The sequence below is a fragment of the Trachemys scripta genome, chromosome 5 (genome assembly GCF_013100865.1).
Source record: "Trachemys scripta elegans isolate TJP31775 chromosome 5, CAS_Tse_1.0, whole genome shotgun sequence".
NCBI lineage: Eukaryota > Metazoa > Chordata > Testudines > Emydidae > Trachemys > Trachemys scripta.
Window position 1 is genome coordinate 25,517,539 of NC_048302.1, and position 14,555 is coordinate 25,532,093.

Below are 14,555 nucleotides of genomic sequence, written 5' to 3' on the forward strand. Positions count from 1 at the left end.
TGTTACAGCCCTTTCAATACCAGATTGCTCTTCTATAGGTGCTTGCATTACTGAAATCCCTGCGTATTCCAACAGATAGGGCACTAGACTGGGATTCAGGAGACCTGGGTACAATTCCTGGCTCAGCTAAAAACTTCCTCTGTGACCTTGAGCAAGTCACTTAAGCTACCCTTAGACTCAGTTCCCCATCTGTAAAATATGGGGGTAATACTACCAGACCTCACAGGGGTGTCGGAAGGAGTGTGAGGTTCTCAGATACTAAGATGTGGACCACCTAATTAGATAAATAGAAAGCTAAAAAAGTGTATATGCAATGAGATGGAACACTGTAATTGAGGAGGAGAGATATTAAAGAGTTAATATCTAAGGGTATGCTAATTATACAAAAACCCTTCTCTGGATTCAAATATGAAACCTCAAAGGAAAGATAGAGAAGAAAAAAATCTGCAATTTGGAGACCACAGAGCTGGTTTCCTCCAGTCTCCTCGCCTCTTTATAGGAGAAGAGACCTGGGCACTCTTATCTTAGTAGAATGTTTCTTTAGAGTTGTTCTGGGATTCCACTGGATCTATGTGGACTCCGTCATGTGAGTAGATCTGGGCAGGCTGATAATTTATAATTTCACACAGCTCCATATGGTGGCAGAAATGTTTTACTGAAGCCAGAAATTGGGCTAAGTCAGGCAAATCTTTATCAGTTGCTTGCTATAACTTTTGTTTGTTCTATGCCCTTTCATGGGTGGGTGGTGTTGGTAGCATTTTATTTCCTGCAAAAGGAGGCTATGGAGGCTACTGCATTGATTTTCTTTATGCCATCACTGAATAAAGTCAGTCTATAACCTACTGTTCTCTCTCTCATAGCCATACAATGATACAACCATAACCAGACCAAAGAGCAAAATCCTACCATCTGTTGCAAGGACGCATGAAGGTGAAAGAGGGTGTGCAGAGAGCCCCTAAACACATCTGTGTAGAAGCATGGCATGAATCCAGCCCAGCATTTCCTTAAGCATTTATTGCCCTCATAGTCTAATATACCCACCAGCCCTCTATGGCCTCAAGCTCCTCTGCATATACTGTCATCATCAGGCAGTAGGGGGAAGTGCGCATTTCTCTAACTAAAGGAGCAGTATAGTGCTCAGCAGAGCTTTTTCTGGTCAAGTCTGCCCTGTATTGGCAAAATGACTTTGGAATCCACAATACCACCTCCATTCTGCTGTCCCCATCTGAGTAAGAGCAAGGCTGTGCCCAAAGTGTGACTTTGTACACAAGTTCCTGTCCTTCGTATCAGGTATCTCAATCTCCCTGCTCATACTACCCACCCAAACAAAAGCATCCATCAAATAATTAATACATTAGGTCTGGAGCTGTTGGGTCTCTTTTCCTTATCTCTTTTTCTGAATTCAGGATCATCATCATTATACAAAAATGTTTGGGTTTGGCCTGGTGCCCAGGGCATGAATATTTTTAAAGGTATAATTTTAAGTGTGGTTAGTTTCTGTATTCTATTTATTAACAGAAAAGGTCACATTGGCTTTGCTTTGCAAGCCACTAAAGAGGAGATTCATGCATCTGAGATTCTTAACACAAATTAATGTAGACCTTAAAGATAACCCTGAACTTTACCCTTTTCGCTTTTCCCTCAGTAAAATTGTTTTTGGTAATTTAGACCTCCTTAGCTAAGGGCTGCAGAACTATTACAGATTCATAGTGCTTCATGGTTAAAGGTTGCAAAAAGGGTAATTTGGTAAATTTCATTTTGGGGTGGGAGGGGAAAGAGGAGAGGGGTAATGTCACCACCATTTATGTGCAAAAAAGAATATATAAATAAGATCTCTATGGACTAGGTTCTACCTGGTCCTTACACAGCTGTGCCATAGCAGAAAAGAGAATGACGTCCATATAAGGACTGGGCAGAACTGCAGGAATTGCTCTCTAGTCACCCTATCCCTGGGGGATCCCCTGCACCTCAAAAGTGATTGCCATGGAGCTGCACCTCCATATGCCAATCAGCAGAGATGGCTGGCAACTTGTGGAGGGAGTATATGCTGTGTCATTTAAATGGATGTCACTGTTTATGTGCTTCCCACACTCACTGGGGAGCACTGGGAGAGCCTCTGACACTTGCCTTGGGGCAGTATGGCTCAACACTGCCTCCAACACAGGGCTTTGCCAAAATGCCATGATTTAGACCAACGATTCTCAGCCATTCTTATTCCAGGATTCCTGTCCCATCTAGCTGGGATGTATCCTGGACCCATCTCTCATTTAGAGAACCAGAAGGGCAGAGTGGTCATGACTCCAGACTGAGAACCACTGATCTAACCCTAGATCATTAAATTATCATTACCGGCTGCTAATGGAAAAAATGTTGTGGTTTTGTAATAATTATTTAAACCATCACACAGTACTTGGCAATACAAAATATCACAGAAGACATCAGTCTACATCTATCAAACTGCATCACCGTGATATCAGAGTGCCTGAGACAATTACTTAAATTCCAACACTCACTAAACTCTTTATCTTAAAGGTCATTTCCCCCCCCCCCCCCCCCCCCCAGATGGGGTTTTATTACTGTTTTTATTATAATATTATAATAGTAGTTGGGATCTACTAAATTCGTGGTCATGAAAATTGCATCACGGACTATGAAATCTAGTCTCCTCCGTGAAATCTGGTCTCTGGCCCAGGTCTGACGGCAGAGCAGAGAACGGCGAGCTGCCCGGGGCCCAGTTCTGAAAGCAGCAACCCCCACCAGCAGCACTGGAGAAGAAATGGTGGCAATACCGCAACCCCCTAATAGGGCTGTGATCCTCTTATGGGTAGGGGCCCCTAGTTTGAGAAACACCGAGGAGAAATCACACATTTTGTGGGGTTGGTCACGACATAAACATCTGCAAAATTTGTTATTTGTGCCGTGACCAACCCACGAAAATTGTGTGATTTCTCCATGATTTAAGTAGACACCTAATCATAGTAAGTTTTGGTCTTCAGGGAAGAGAATGTACTCTCTGGCCAAAACCACTGGCAGCTTTGAAGATTAAGACCAGAACCTTAAATTTAAGCCAGTATTTCCATGAATAGACTGAGGTACTGTTGAGGGTGGAGGCATACTATTGTATAGATATAGGGCCTGATTTTTCAGAAGGCCTGGCACCTAACAGCTCCTATTGTTTTGAATGGGAGCAGCTGGGTGCTGAATCCTTTAGAAATTCTGTCCAGTAGAACCTGCTTTTCAACCCAGCCTGAACCAGGGCCTGCAGTTAATTATGTATGCGATTAATGTTATTTAAATGTCTGACTCCACCCGCCAATCAGATAGTTAGCACGATGGCATTAATTGTGAGTGCAAAAAGGGAGGCTGGATTTTAGAAAATTGGCCCATAATACCTAATATTTGAGGGGGCACATGGAAATTGCAGCCCTAAAACCACAAGCAGTTTAATTAATTTAGTAGTATCTAATCTAGCAGAATTTTGACATTGTGTGAGTTACAACAGTGCATGTAGTAGGATATTTTGATCTCTGCATACTCAAACCATTTTTTTATATTGAACTTTGAACACATTGTAGCCTGTGGAGAGATGGCCCGGGAAACAGATAAAATATTAAATACCCAGTTATATGTTTCCCTAAGGAGCATGCTGCTAATGTTATACATCACAACAACATTGCTTGAATGGTTTATTAATGGTAGCAAAACAGAGTGAATGCGACATATAATGATAATAACAATAAAGATTATTTATATGATGCCTATCCACCACAGTGCTCTAGAGGCCTTACAAAAATACACTTAAAATGCTAGCACTGCAGTATTAAAATGTGTCCAAAGCTTCAGCAGATAAAAAGGATTTGATATTTAAGATATGACCTACTGATTGGCAGTGCCTTGTGTAGTTCATTTAAATTTTATATTAGAGAGACAGATTCAAAAGTGACTAATGGTTTTGGTTGCCTCAGTTTTTGGATGTCCAATTTGAGACACCTGAAAGAGGCCTAATTTTCAGAAAGTGCTGAGCACCCACCCTTGGGCTTTATAAGGTCTCTTAAGTTGGGCAACCAGCCAACCAAGAGAGCTAGCTCTTCTGGAACTCCTCAGACTCCCTTCCCAACTCTTACGCATCTACTCCCTAATCCTCACTCTCACAAACTTGATAAAATAAAATAGATTAGCAGATGCTGACCTCAATGTCCAATGTAAGATGGCAAACAGGCAATTCCCAGAACGTGAGGCATGTCCAAAGTGGGCAGTACTCTCAGATTCATTTCTCAGAGTTTCTTTTCTCTGATATTTTCTCCCCACAAGTTGGAGACATAGAATGAATGCTGTCTCGGGAGGAAATCATTGGATGGGTATGGGAGTTGGAAAGTAGGGGATAGGGAATTTGAGTTATTGCATCTGAGTCAGTATTCATCTCTGGGGTAATTCTAGCATTTTAAATCTGGCCATAAGTCTATCACTCATTCTTTAGAATCAAGCCACACTGCTATCAGCTACAATACCAAAGCAAGATTCCAGTGTTATATATTGTCAACTGTATCCATTTGACCAGTACAAGTGCACAGTGATGTCCTATTATACTTTGTGAAAAACAAAAACATACCATAACCCAGAGATTTCTGACCACACCTTTGAAAGGTTTATTAAGAAATACTAAAGAGAGCTTGAGCAATATCCTATTTGCCTGTTGAAAACACTTCAGTACAGACACTTTTAAGACATCACAGCATGAATAAAAGAAGCATAAATTGATCTTTCAGCTTGGAACCTCTCAGGCTGAACACTCTAAATTAAGAATTAAAACATTCCATGTTATTCTTGTCTCATCGTCCCCTACCATTTCCAATAACGATACGATGAAAATAAATAAGCAATAGCAACCTGGGAGAGCATGCACTGTGAAATCCAGAGTATTTACTATGCTCATAAAATGGCTATTTTTGAAAACTATATACATCCATTAATAATTTTATAAAGTAACTATTTTATTAGCACAACACCACAATTTGGGTGATGGGTGGTGTCTATGTACATGTGTATAAAGAATCTGACTAGTTTGACTTAATACTGCCATGGTAAATATAAAGCTGAGTGAGATAATATCTCTTTTATTGGACTAATTTCTGTTGGTTAGAGACAAACTTGAGCTTACACAGGGCCTGAAGAAGAGCTCTGTGTGAGCTCGAAAGCTTGTTTCTCTCACCAACAGAAGTTGGCCAATAAAAGATATTTCCTCATCCACCTTGTCTCTCTAATATCCTGGAACCAACACAGCTACATCAACACTGCATACAGTAAGTTTAACCTATTAGCATACATGCAGTTTAGTTAAATATATTTATGTTTTACGTTTTGTTATTGAAAAATCCTTAACTAACTAAAAGGGTTTTAGAATCTATGAAAGGTGATTTGGGGGTGAGATCCTGCCTGACGGTAAATCAGCATATCTTCATTGAAGTCAAAACAGCTACACCATTTTGAACCTACTAATGATCTGGCCCAAATTTGTCTGTAACAGGCATATAAATAAATTACAGTAAAGCCTTCATTAATCCTGTCTGACTACACAATAAGCTCTCAGCATCCCTGTCCAAACAACGAGCATGACATTTTTCTTTCAGTGTGCACAATGGAAGTGTTTCCATTATCAAAGAATCCAGCGGGGAGGGGAGTTCTTGTCTTTGCATGAAGCACCATTCTTTTCTATGCATTATATAAAATAATAATGAATGTGAAAGGATCACTAAATTTCAAATCAATCATGAGCTTTTGATGTTATTACTAACTACACATACTCCATTCTTGTGGTTTATGGTATCATCAGAACCCCTTCATTGATTTATACCCTGGTGATCTAGTTGTCTCTATTCATTATCCCATATTTAATTAATATATGCCTCAGAAGGAGTTGTCAAAAGACAAAGTTAATTATAGCAGTGAAAAAAATCTAACTGAAATCAGATGTGTCATATTTTAGTTCATTCATAGTTCCCACAAAAGAACATATTAACTTTTTTCCCCACTTTTCCTGCTTCTGAGTTAACATTGTTTAATTTTCCACAATGAAATATTATAGAACATCAGCCTGTTTTATTGACAAGACACTTTAGATTATAGACTGTTCTCTTAGACAATTAATATTTTATTGAATGTTCACAGGCATTGAAGTACATTACAGGTCTGATTCCAAAAGATACTGAAACCAGTGGGAGCACATTACCTTTCTCATCTGGTAGAAACTGACATTTATTAGAAGAGGGTGAATACTATAAAAAAAGTTGCGTGCGCATGTGTTTGAAATTTTAATCAAATTTACTCCAACTGCATTCACAACCTTTTTGTGCTTCCTTTAGATGTTCAAACAAATGATTTTACTGGCAGGGAATGTTGGCAGAAACAGCGAACTTTAAGTAAATGCTGAAGAATATTCACATGAAGGGAATAATTGAACTCATTATCCTATATATTTGCACTGGAAACTTGTTTAAGAGTAAAGTTAGACTCATCCAACCAGGGAACAGAAACACACCATGTGATGTATGCATCCAATCAAAGCTAACCAATACAGCTTGACTTTGAATATTGAATATTTGTAACCACCTGCTCACAATCTGCAGGCCAACAATTTGCAGAAATTATTCAATTAATTATTTTGAATTACAAATACTTTTGAGAAAATCATGAACTGCTCCCAATTTGTGAACAGAAAAAAAGGCTAAATACATCAGATGAATTCTTCATTATATATTAACCACCTACCAATATGAGTTAAGGAATATAATTATCACAGTTGTGGAATATCCAGGAAATGAATATTGGTAAATATTTATACCACGCAGTTGCATATTCTTCATATGTCAGTGTTAACATGGAAGAACTATTTTAGAAGTGGTTTTCGATGTTCTTAACCCTTTTTATTAGGACTCTTTGTTTGTATCCCTCTGTTTGTTTATCTTAGGTTATGTGTCTACACACAAAAAAAAACCCACAGCAGCAAGTTTCAGAGCCTGGGTCAATTAACTTGGGTTCATGTTATGGGGCTAAAAATAGCCAAGTAGACATTCAGGCTCAGGTTGGAGCCCAGGCTCTGAGAAAGGGTCTCACAGACTGGGCTCCACCCCAAGCCCAAATGTCTACGTACTTATTTTTAGCCTCGTAGCATGAGTCTGAGTTAATTGACCAAAGCTCTGAGACTCTCTGTCATGGATTTTTTTTTTTATATTTTGTTTTGGTTTTTGCTGTGTAGTCATACCCTCAGTATGGGGAATTGCATCACTCAGCATGTCCACTACAGGAAGCTTGCATTTTAAAAACACTATAGATACATTGATAAAACAAGTTAAGCTATGTTTTCAACCCAGAGTTAACAATACTTTGTGTTCGCAAGCTCTAACATAATCACTGCATTCTGCCCCTGGAAGACACTGTTAATGGTGATTTCCAAAGCAAAATGGTATGCCACCAGTATGTTCTAAATATTCTCACTAAACAGGCTATTAGAAGCATTTAGCACAGAAAGCCAACATTTTCAAAAAATGGGTACCTAAAGTTAGGCTCTTTAGTCCATATTTAAGAATCTAAATAAAGACCTGATCTAGCAAAGCACGTAAGCACATACTTAAATCAGGAGATTCGTCCCATTGATGTCACTAGGACTAATTTCCTGCTTTAAAAGTTTGTGTGTGTTGCTGGATTTAAAAAAAAAAACTTAACCATGGCAGAAATTTTTTCTACATCTTGTAAGCGCTACAGTTGGCTCCATTTTGCTACAACATTCCTGAATGCATGATTATGAGACATCTCCGTTACCAGCAAATTCCAGAGGAGGTGGTTTATAGGGACTTCTATGAATATATAATAGGGACGTCACATTTTTTGTTGCACATTATACAGCAAATTTAGACCTATCATTTTGGTTCACACATCATTTGGGAACAAACTTCGAACAATTATAAATAGGAAATAAACTAGTAAAAATCAATGAACAGTTTATGCAAGCAAATTTCAGCCAATGGGCTGTTCACATACTTTTCATTTTGACTACTCATGATGTATAACTGAACAACTAAATCACATTGCATTCTTTCCACTTCCTGTTTGGATGACTTAAAATATTTCAAAACAGTAGAATTATGAATAATGAATGACAAATACTGAATAGCAAGTAATGAAAACTCTTAGGAACTAGAAAATTTCTAGTGAAACTTTTTTTCATGAATTTTTTTTTTCCAACTAAACTGAAATTTTCATGGAAATGTTTTCAACAAATGTTGGGGTTTCCTAACAACCAAAGAAAGAATCACTTTCTGCCACAGGAATCAATTACACAAATTTGAAAATATCCAAACTCCTTTTTTTAAAAACATTGGATTAGGGAATACCCATTGGCCCAATGGACCGTTCACATCCCCTGCCCCCATCCTTTTTCACTCCCCTCTTCTTTTCCTTCCTGCTTTCATATTTCCCCTCTCTGGCTTGCCTATGTTTACCTCCATCCCCCATTAGCTGTCAAATCTTGATTTTTATGTTATAGTTTATTAAATATGGTAAAATTATTTTTGCATCTGTATTTAGCTATCATTGCTGTTACAGATGGAAATTATAAGTTTAGAATGTTCTTTTTTGTTCTGTTTTCTTTTTATATGGTGATGTGATGGTTAGGTTGAAAAAAAATTAATATAAACTTTAATTAAAAATGGGGGGGGCACCAACAATCTGAAAAGTGAAATTTTTTAGGCCTAAAAACATTTTGGGAATGAAAATGTTCACATTTTCAGCAAAAACTGGGTTACTGGGTTATATTGGTAAATTAAACGCAATCTGCTTTAAATTATATCTCAGCTGGGATAATACAATAACACCCTCTTGGATACACTCCCTGTTCCAATCACTGTAAATTTAGAATTAGTGCATACTGTAGTCCGCAAAACTACCTCAAATGTCTATAATATTGTACGTCAAGGTACAGCATTGAGGTATCATAGTGATGGGCTTGGTGTAAGGAATAGAACAGAATATATCCAAACTTCTTCTAATTCTGGTACAATATAAATACCTTAAAAAAAATTAGATTAGGCTCTCAGAATGGTCCGCTACTGTAGATCACCACTGTCTTCATGAATTTACCACTGGAGTCTAATAAGTAAATACTTCTTCCCTTGTATTGCAGGAATGGAAGGAAAAAAAAAAGGTTGAGGAGTGCCTTGTTGGGAGTATATACAAACTAAATCAAAGGTATTGTTCAAAATTTACAGCAGGTCATCCCTTCTTTTTTCCTATTTCTTTTCAATATCGAATGAAGGGCTGACCAGCAAGGTCAAACTTTCCTTATTAATGAGGCATTGCTGGAGCTTTGTCTCATTAGGGCACTCAGAACTGTGCATTTACTGCAATTTGCAGCACTTAATAGAGAAAGGTCAGAGTGGGTCACGTTCAATTTCCACTTGGCAGAGGAAGGAAAAATGGAAGTAATTCATTTGCACAAATTTGAATAATTCTTCTCAGTCTCCTTTTCTTTATCTACGTATAGATAATTCCTGCATCTTCGCTCACAATCATTTCAGAACTGCCAACAGTAGGGTTTATATGAAGGCTGTAATGGAGCTGACAGATTCTATGAATCCAGGTGTCAAAATAAAGCCATTCACCCCCCTTCCCTCACAACAGGGAATAGGAGCTGCCTCTAGTGAGCTCTTAAACTTATCATAAATGTATCAAGATTGCTGTGGGCCATGAAACAGCTGTAGACAATTAATCTTTCCACAATTCTTCGGCATAAGAATTGCTTTCCCCGCAAAGTAACATCTGCCGTGCTGAGGTGATTATTCATGGGCAATGGGCGCCACCATAGTTTTATGCATAGAGCCATCAGTGGCAATGAAGCAAAATTTATAGTTTTCCCTGGTTCAGTAAAAATAACATTTCGGCTGCATTAAAACATCATCCATCAGCATTGTCCCAGAGCACAGGGCCCCATCTCATCTGGAGAAATTAAAAAGTATTCATTTTAATGCTAACTTGTGAAGCTTGCAGTGACATTGCCTATTTTTTTTTTTTTGGCGCTAGCAATATTGTGGGGGAGGATGGAAGGAAAAGGTTATGTGGTGCAGCGAAGCTGAGGATTAAATGTGCTACTAGATAGTAATGATATCCCAATTACTGGGCTGCTGGTTCTTATTTATTCATAACCCTTACATGCTTAATCAAAAATCCTTGAATCAAATTGAACAACTAAAGAGGGAAAGTTATTTCACAGAGGCAATGTAATTCTTCAGTTTCAACAGAAAGTACAAAATGAATTTGGAGGCAAATCACCACCTTTACAAGTGCGGTGGATTTAGTATTTTAAATATTAGCCCAAAGGAGTTGGGAAATTTAAGCCGGAAATGTAATGGTTGTAATTTACAAAAGTGTTCCTATTTTAATTTGTAGAGTAAAGCTGATTAATGTCTGCTTTGGCATTATGCTGCCTAGAGAGGAATGTTTAAAAAATGTATTGTGTGAACTGAAAGTGGTTTGTGATGCTAATACATTAAGGCATAGATTCTGATCTCTTTACTCACGTTGTTTAGCACTTTATTCCATGAATTTTTCTACTGAAGTCAATGGGGCTGCTTGGCAACTAAGGTATTACTTAATGTGACTAGGAATATCAGAATTTAAGGATTTATTTAGGGGGGGAAATTGATTATCAGGGCCTTGACTCTGCACCTATGAGTTTGCAAAGTGACTTTGCTGTTAAGCCTTCAAGAATCAAAAATGGTTTCTGCATCTCATCCATTGAACTTGCTGAAATTAAAAATGGACCTGAGCTGCAAATTTTGGATCTGGATCTAGAGTTCAGATATTCCAAGATTTGAAAGTATTCAAGATTAGAGATTGGAGCCAGAGTCTTGAATCAGGCCAAATATCTATTAACTATTTTGGGTAGTCGGGAGAAGTGTGAGAGAGTGGGACAGGATAAAAAGAGGTTTCAGAATCCAAAATCAGATCTGAATCCAAATTTCCTTGTGTCACTGCTGGGCCAAACCCTGCATTCAAACACCTTGAGCTTTGAGGTTTGAAATCTGGATATTCTGTGGCTGGGGTTTCTCTACACTTTGGGGTGCCGCAATGTGTATAGCTAGTGGACAACAGAAAAATTTCAATGTGGAGCATACTTCAGATTGCAAATCCTTCCAAAGTTAAGCAGTACCCAGATCCAGGGTCTTATTGAAATTGATGCACTGTCATAGCAGAGGGGGTCGACTGGATGGTCTACTAGGATTTATCTTTTCTACTTTCCAGGATTCAGAATACTGACTGTGTATAAAAACCTCCTTCAGCCTCAAGAGATCCCAAAACCATTGGAACTGCACAATGTGTATATCTAAATATCTTTATTAATTAGTAGTATTGCAATAGCACCTAGAAGCTAGGGCCCCGCTGTGCTAGTCACTATAGATAACTGTACACTGTATAGAACAAAAAGATGGACCCTACCTAAAAGAGCTTACAATCTAAGTTTAAGACAAGATGAGGCACAGGTGGATTGGAGAGGCAGTGTTGCCTAATGGCTAGAGCAGTGGAGTAAGACTCAAGAGACCTGGGTTCTATTCTTGGCTCTGCCGATGACCATGTAAAGGTCACAGTATGACAGCTATAAGCAGCAGTCTTAGCTCACCAGCTGCCTATCAAGTGTCTTGTCAGCATCATGCCGTAGGTGGATTTAAAATAAAACTTACTGCTTATGTTTTTTGTCTGTGGTCAAAACATTTGCCAGTCACCTCAGATGGACTTGCTTCAAATACCCGACTTTATTAAAATTCGAAGGACCAGGCCATCCCCTCTGCTTACAGGTAAAGAAAGGATAAGAATAGAGGAAAACCCACCTAAATGGTTCAAAGTATTTTAGCAGAAAGGGAACCAATGAAGCCTTCCACTTGATCCTATGGAAGCTCCTCTTTGTCAGCACCTTGCCTTTGGGCTCCACGGCTTTGGGGGTATGAGGTAGCTATGGCCAGCATTCATAGCATCATTTCCAGAAAATCAATGGGGAAATAGGCACAGGAATTAATGCTGACTCGGTCTTCATTCATGCCAGAGGGTGGGAGTTTCAAAAGCATCGAGCATTGGCGTAACTTATTTCTTATTGATATCAATAGTGCTGAGCATTTTTTGAAAAATCCCCCCAGAGGGTTTGCTGCTCTGTGCTGACAACCCCATTAGAAGAGTGGAGGAGGCTGGACAGCTGCAGTGAGGTACTGACTGTGTGTAGTAGAGAGGCAAAGAAGTTGCACAGCCAGTAGAAATATGGGGACTAGATAGCAGCAGTGGGGGACCAGCCTTCTTCACCAATGCCCAGCTCTCTGCAGATGCCCTGAGATCTCTAGCATCCCCCAGTGCCTCTCAGAGGCCATGCCTCTTGCCTATCCTGTGGAGAGACACAGTTTATCTGCATGATTCCTCAAAGGCAATGAGGGCAAACTCAGAGCTTCCTGAATGCCTTTTGCCCTCTCATGGGTTTTTCTGCAACAGGACATTCTTTAGCTCTCAGTTTACAATTTTAGGTCAAATGGCAATACACAAACTTTTAAAATTGGACTATTTTTTAAGCCGTACAATTACCCTTCCCAAGAAATGTTAGGATGAAACATTTAACCACGTTATTGATTTTCTAAAATAATAATATTACGATGACTAATCAGAAGTCCACTGAAGCCAGCCCATAATTGTATTCAATGGCCAAATTAACTTGGCTTTTCAAATTTGGAAGGTCTTCCTCACCTTGAAGATGCATGAGTTTTACTTGTGTCTCTCCCAGGCTGAGCACTTCAAGGTAAACATAAATAGCATTTTATTATTTAAGACCTACAGGACTCAATCAAGATCATGAAAGGCCCATTATAAATACCTAGTAGGAAGCAATTCTTGCCCAGCTGAGTTAACATTCAAAATAGACAAGCCAAAGACTAGCAGAAAGAAAGTAGTATTATTGCCATTTTATAGATGGGGAATGGAGAGATGACAAAGGACTTGCCCATGGTGAAACAGGACATCTGTAGTAGAGCTGGGAATTGACCACGGATCTCCTAAATCCCTTATCCAGTCTCTTAACCACCTCACCATTCTCATTCTTCCTCTTCATGCACAGATAGGTCCTATCATCCCAATCTGCAATTTCTTAGCAGTACAACCTGAGCTCAGTTAAACATTCTAAGGAGATGAAAGCATTGTGTGTTATTTTTCCCACTGAGCCATTTTCCTCCATCCTGCCAATATTGTCTCAAGGAAAGGATTGTTAATGACAATGAACTACTCATTATTGCAACCTTGAAAACTCAGCCAAGAGCACCTGCTCATTCGTTTTCTAGCAGTGAGAAAATATGAAGTGCTTACATTTAGAGCAAAGGAGGATCAAGTTAAATCTTTTCTCACATTCTTGCTATAAGACTGAACACCTTTTTATATACAGTTATTTACTGTAACTTTACTTCATTAGTGTAAAAGACATTATTTCATTTTAAATGTAAGGGGTCTTTTACAATAGGAGACTTGGAAAAAATAGATGGCTGCTTTTTCAAACACATTAAACCCTTATCTCTATTTGACTTAAAAAAATTGTGAAGCACAAATTATCCAGAGCTTAGCACTCTGAGTCTCTTCCCACGCCTTTAGAGTCAACAGTTATGGTGCTAAAGTTTAATCAATCCCATAAAATGTTACTCAGAAAGTGACCCTGGTGTTATGGCTGAAGTACATCTCCTACATTAAAAAGCACTTTCGTTGCAGCCAAACCGGTGTTATTGAAAGAGAGAGCTAATAGGTACCTAGATGAGGATGGGAAAAGGAGGTGGAGCGGCAGCAAGGAAAAGAAAGAGAGAAGGGAGGGGAAAAAATCCCATTTTCAAGTGGTTCCCCAAGGAGCTCAGTGTGCATAGATGAATGACCAGGTTGAATAAAAAAAGCTCTTTTGACAATTTCAAGCTGAGGACTCCATGAATTTCATAGTAAAGCCAGATGCAATTTTCCCATTCAGCACAGGAGGATTATAGCAAACAGTACAGGCAGTAATGCCATTGTAAAGAGATTACAGTGCACTGCTGATTCACTCGCACAAAACTTATGTTAAGATACAGTTAAGGTTGTAAATGGATATCGATTTAATTATAACTTTCAGAACATGGTCTTTGTTAGAAAAAATATTCAAGTAATTCATAATTAAGATCCATAAACATCCTTAATGTTGATCGCTAATCTCTGCCTGCCATTCAACTATCTCACAATGCAATATCTATGTCATATAAAGGTATTACAGCTATGTATATTTTAATTCATATATGCTTTGGTTTGATGATAGGGCTCTTTCACTCATATTGTAGTGATTAGTCCAAGGCACGTCAATTTCTGAGCTATATACAGAGAGGTAAAAACAAGACATTGGTACTTCTTGTTATGATTGCAGAGAATGAAGGTTTGTGTTTTAGTTGGTTGCCCTTATGTGATTAACAGGAAAGTAGCTGTAGACCCATATCTAGAATATGATAAAATCATATAACTCCAATTAGGTG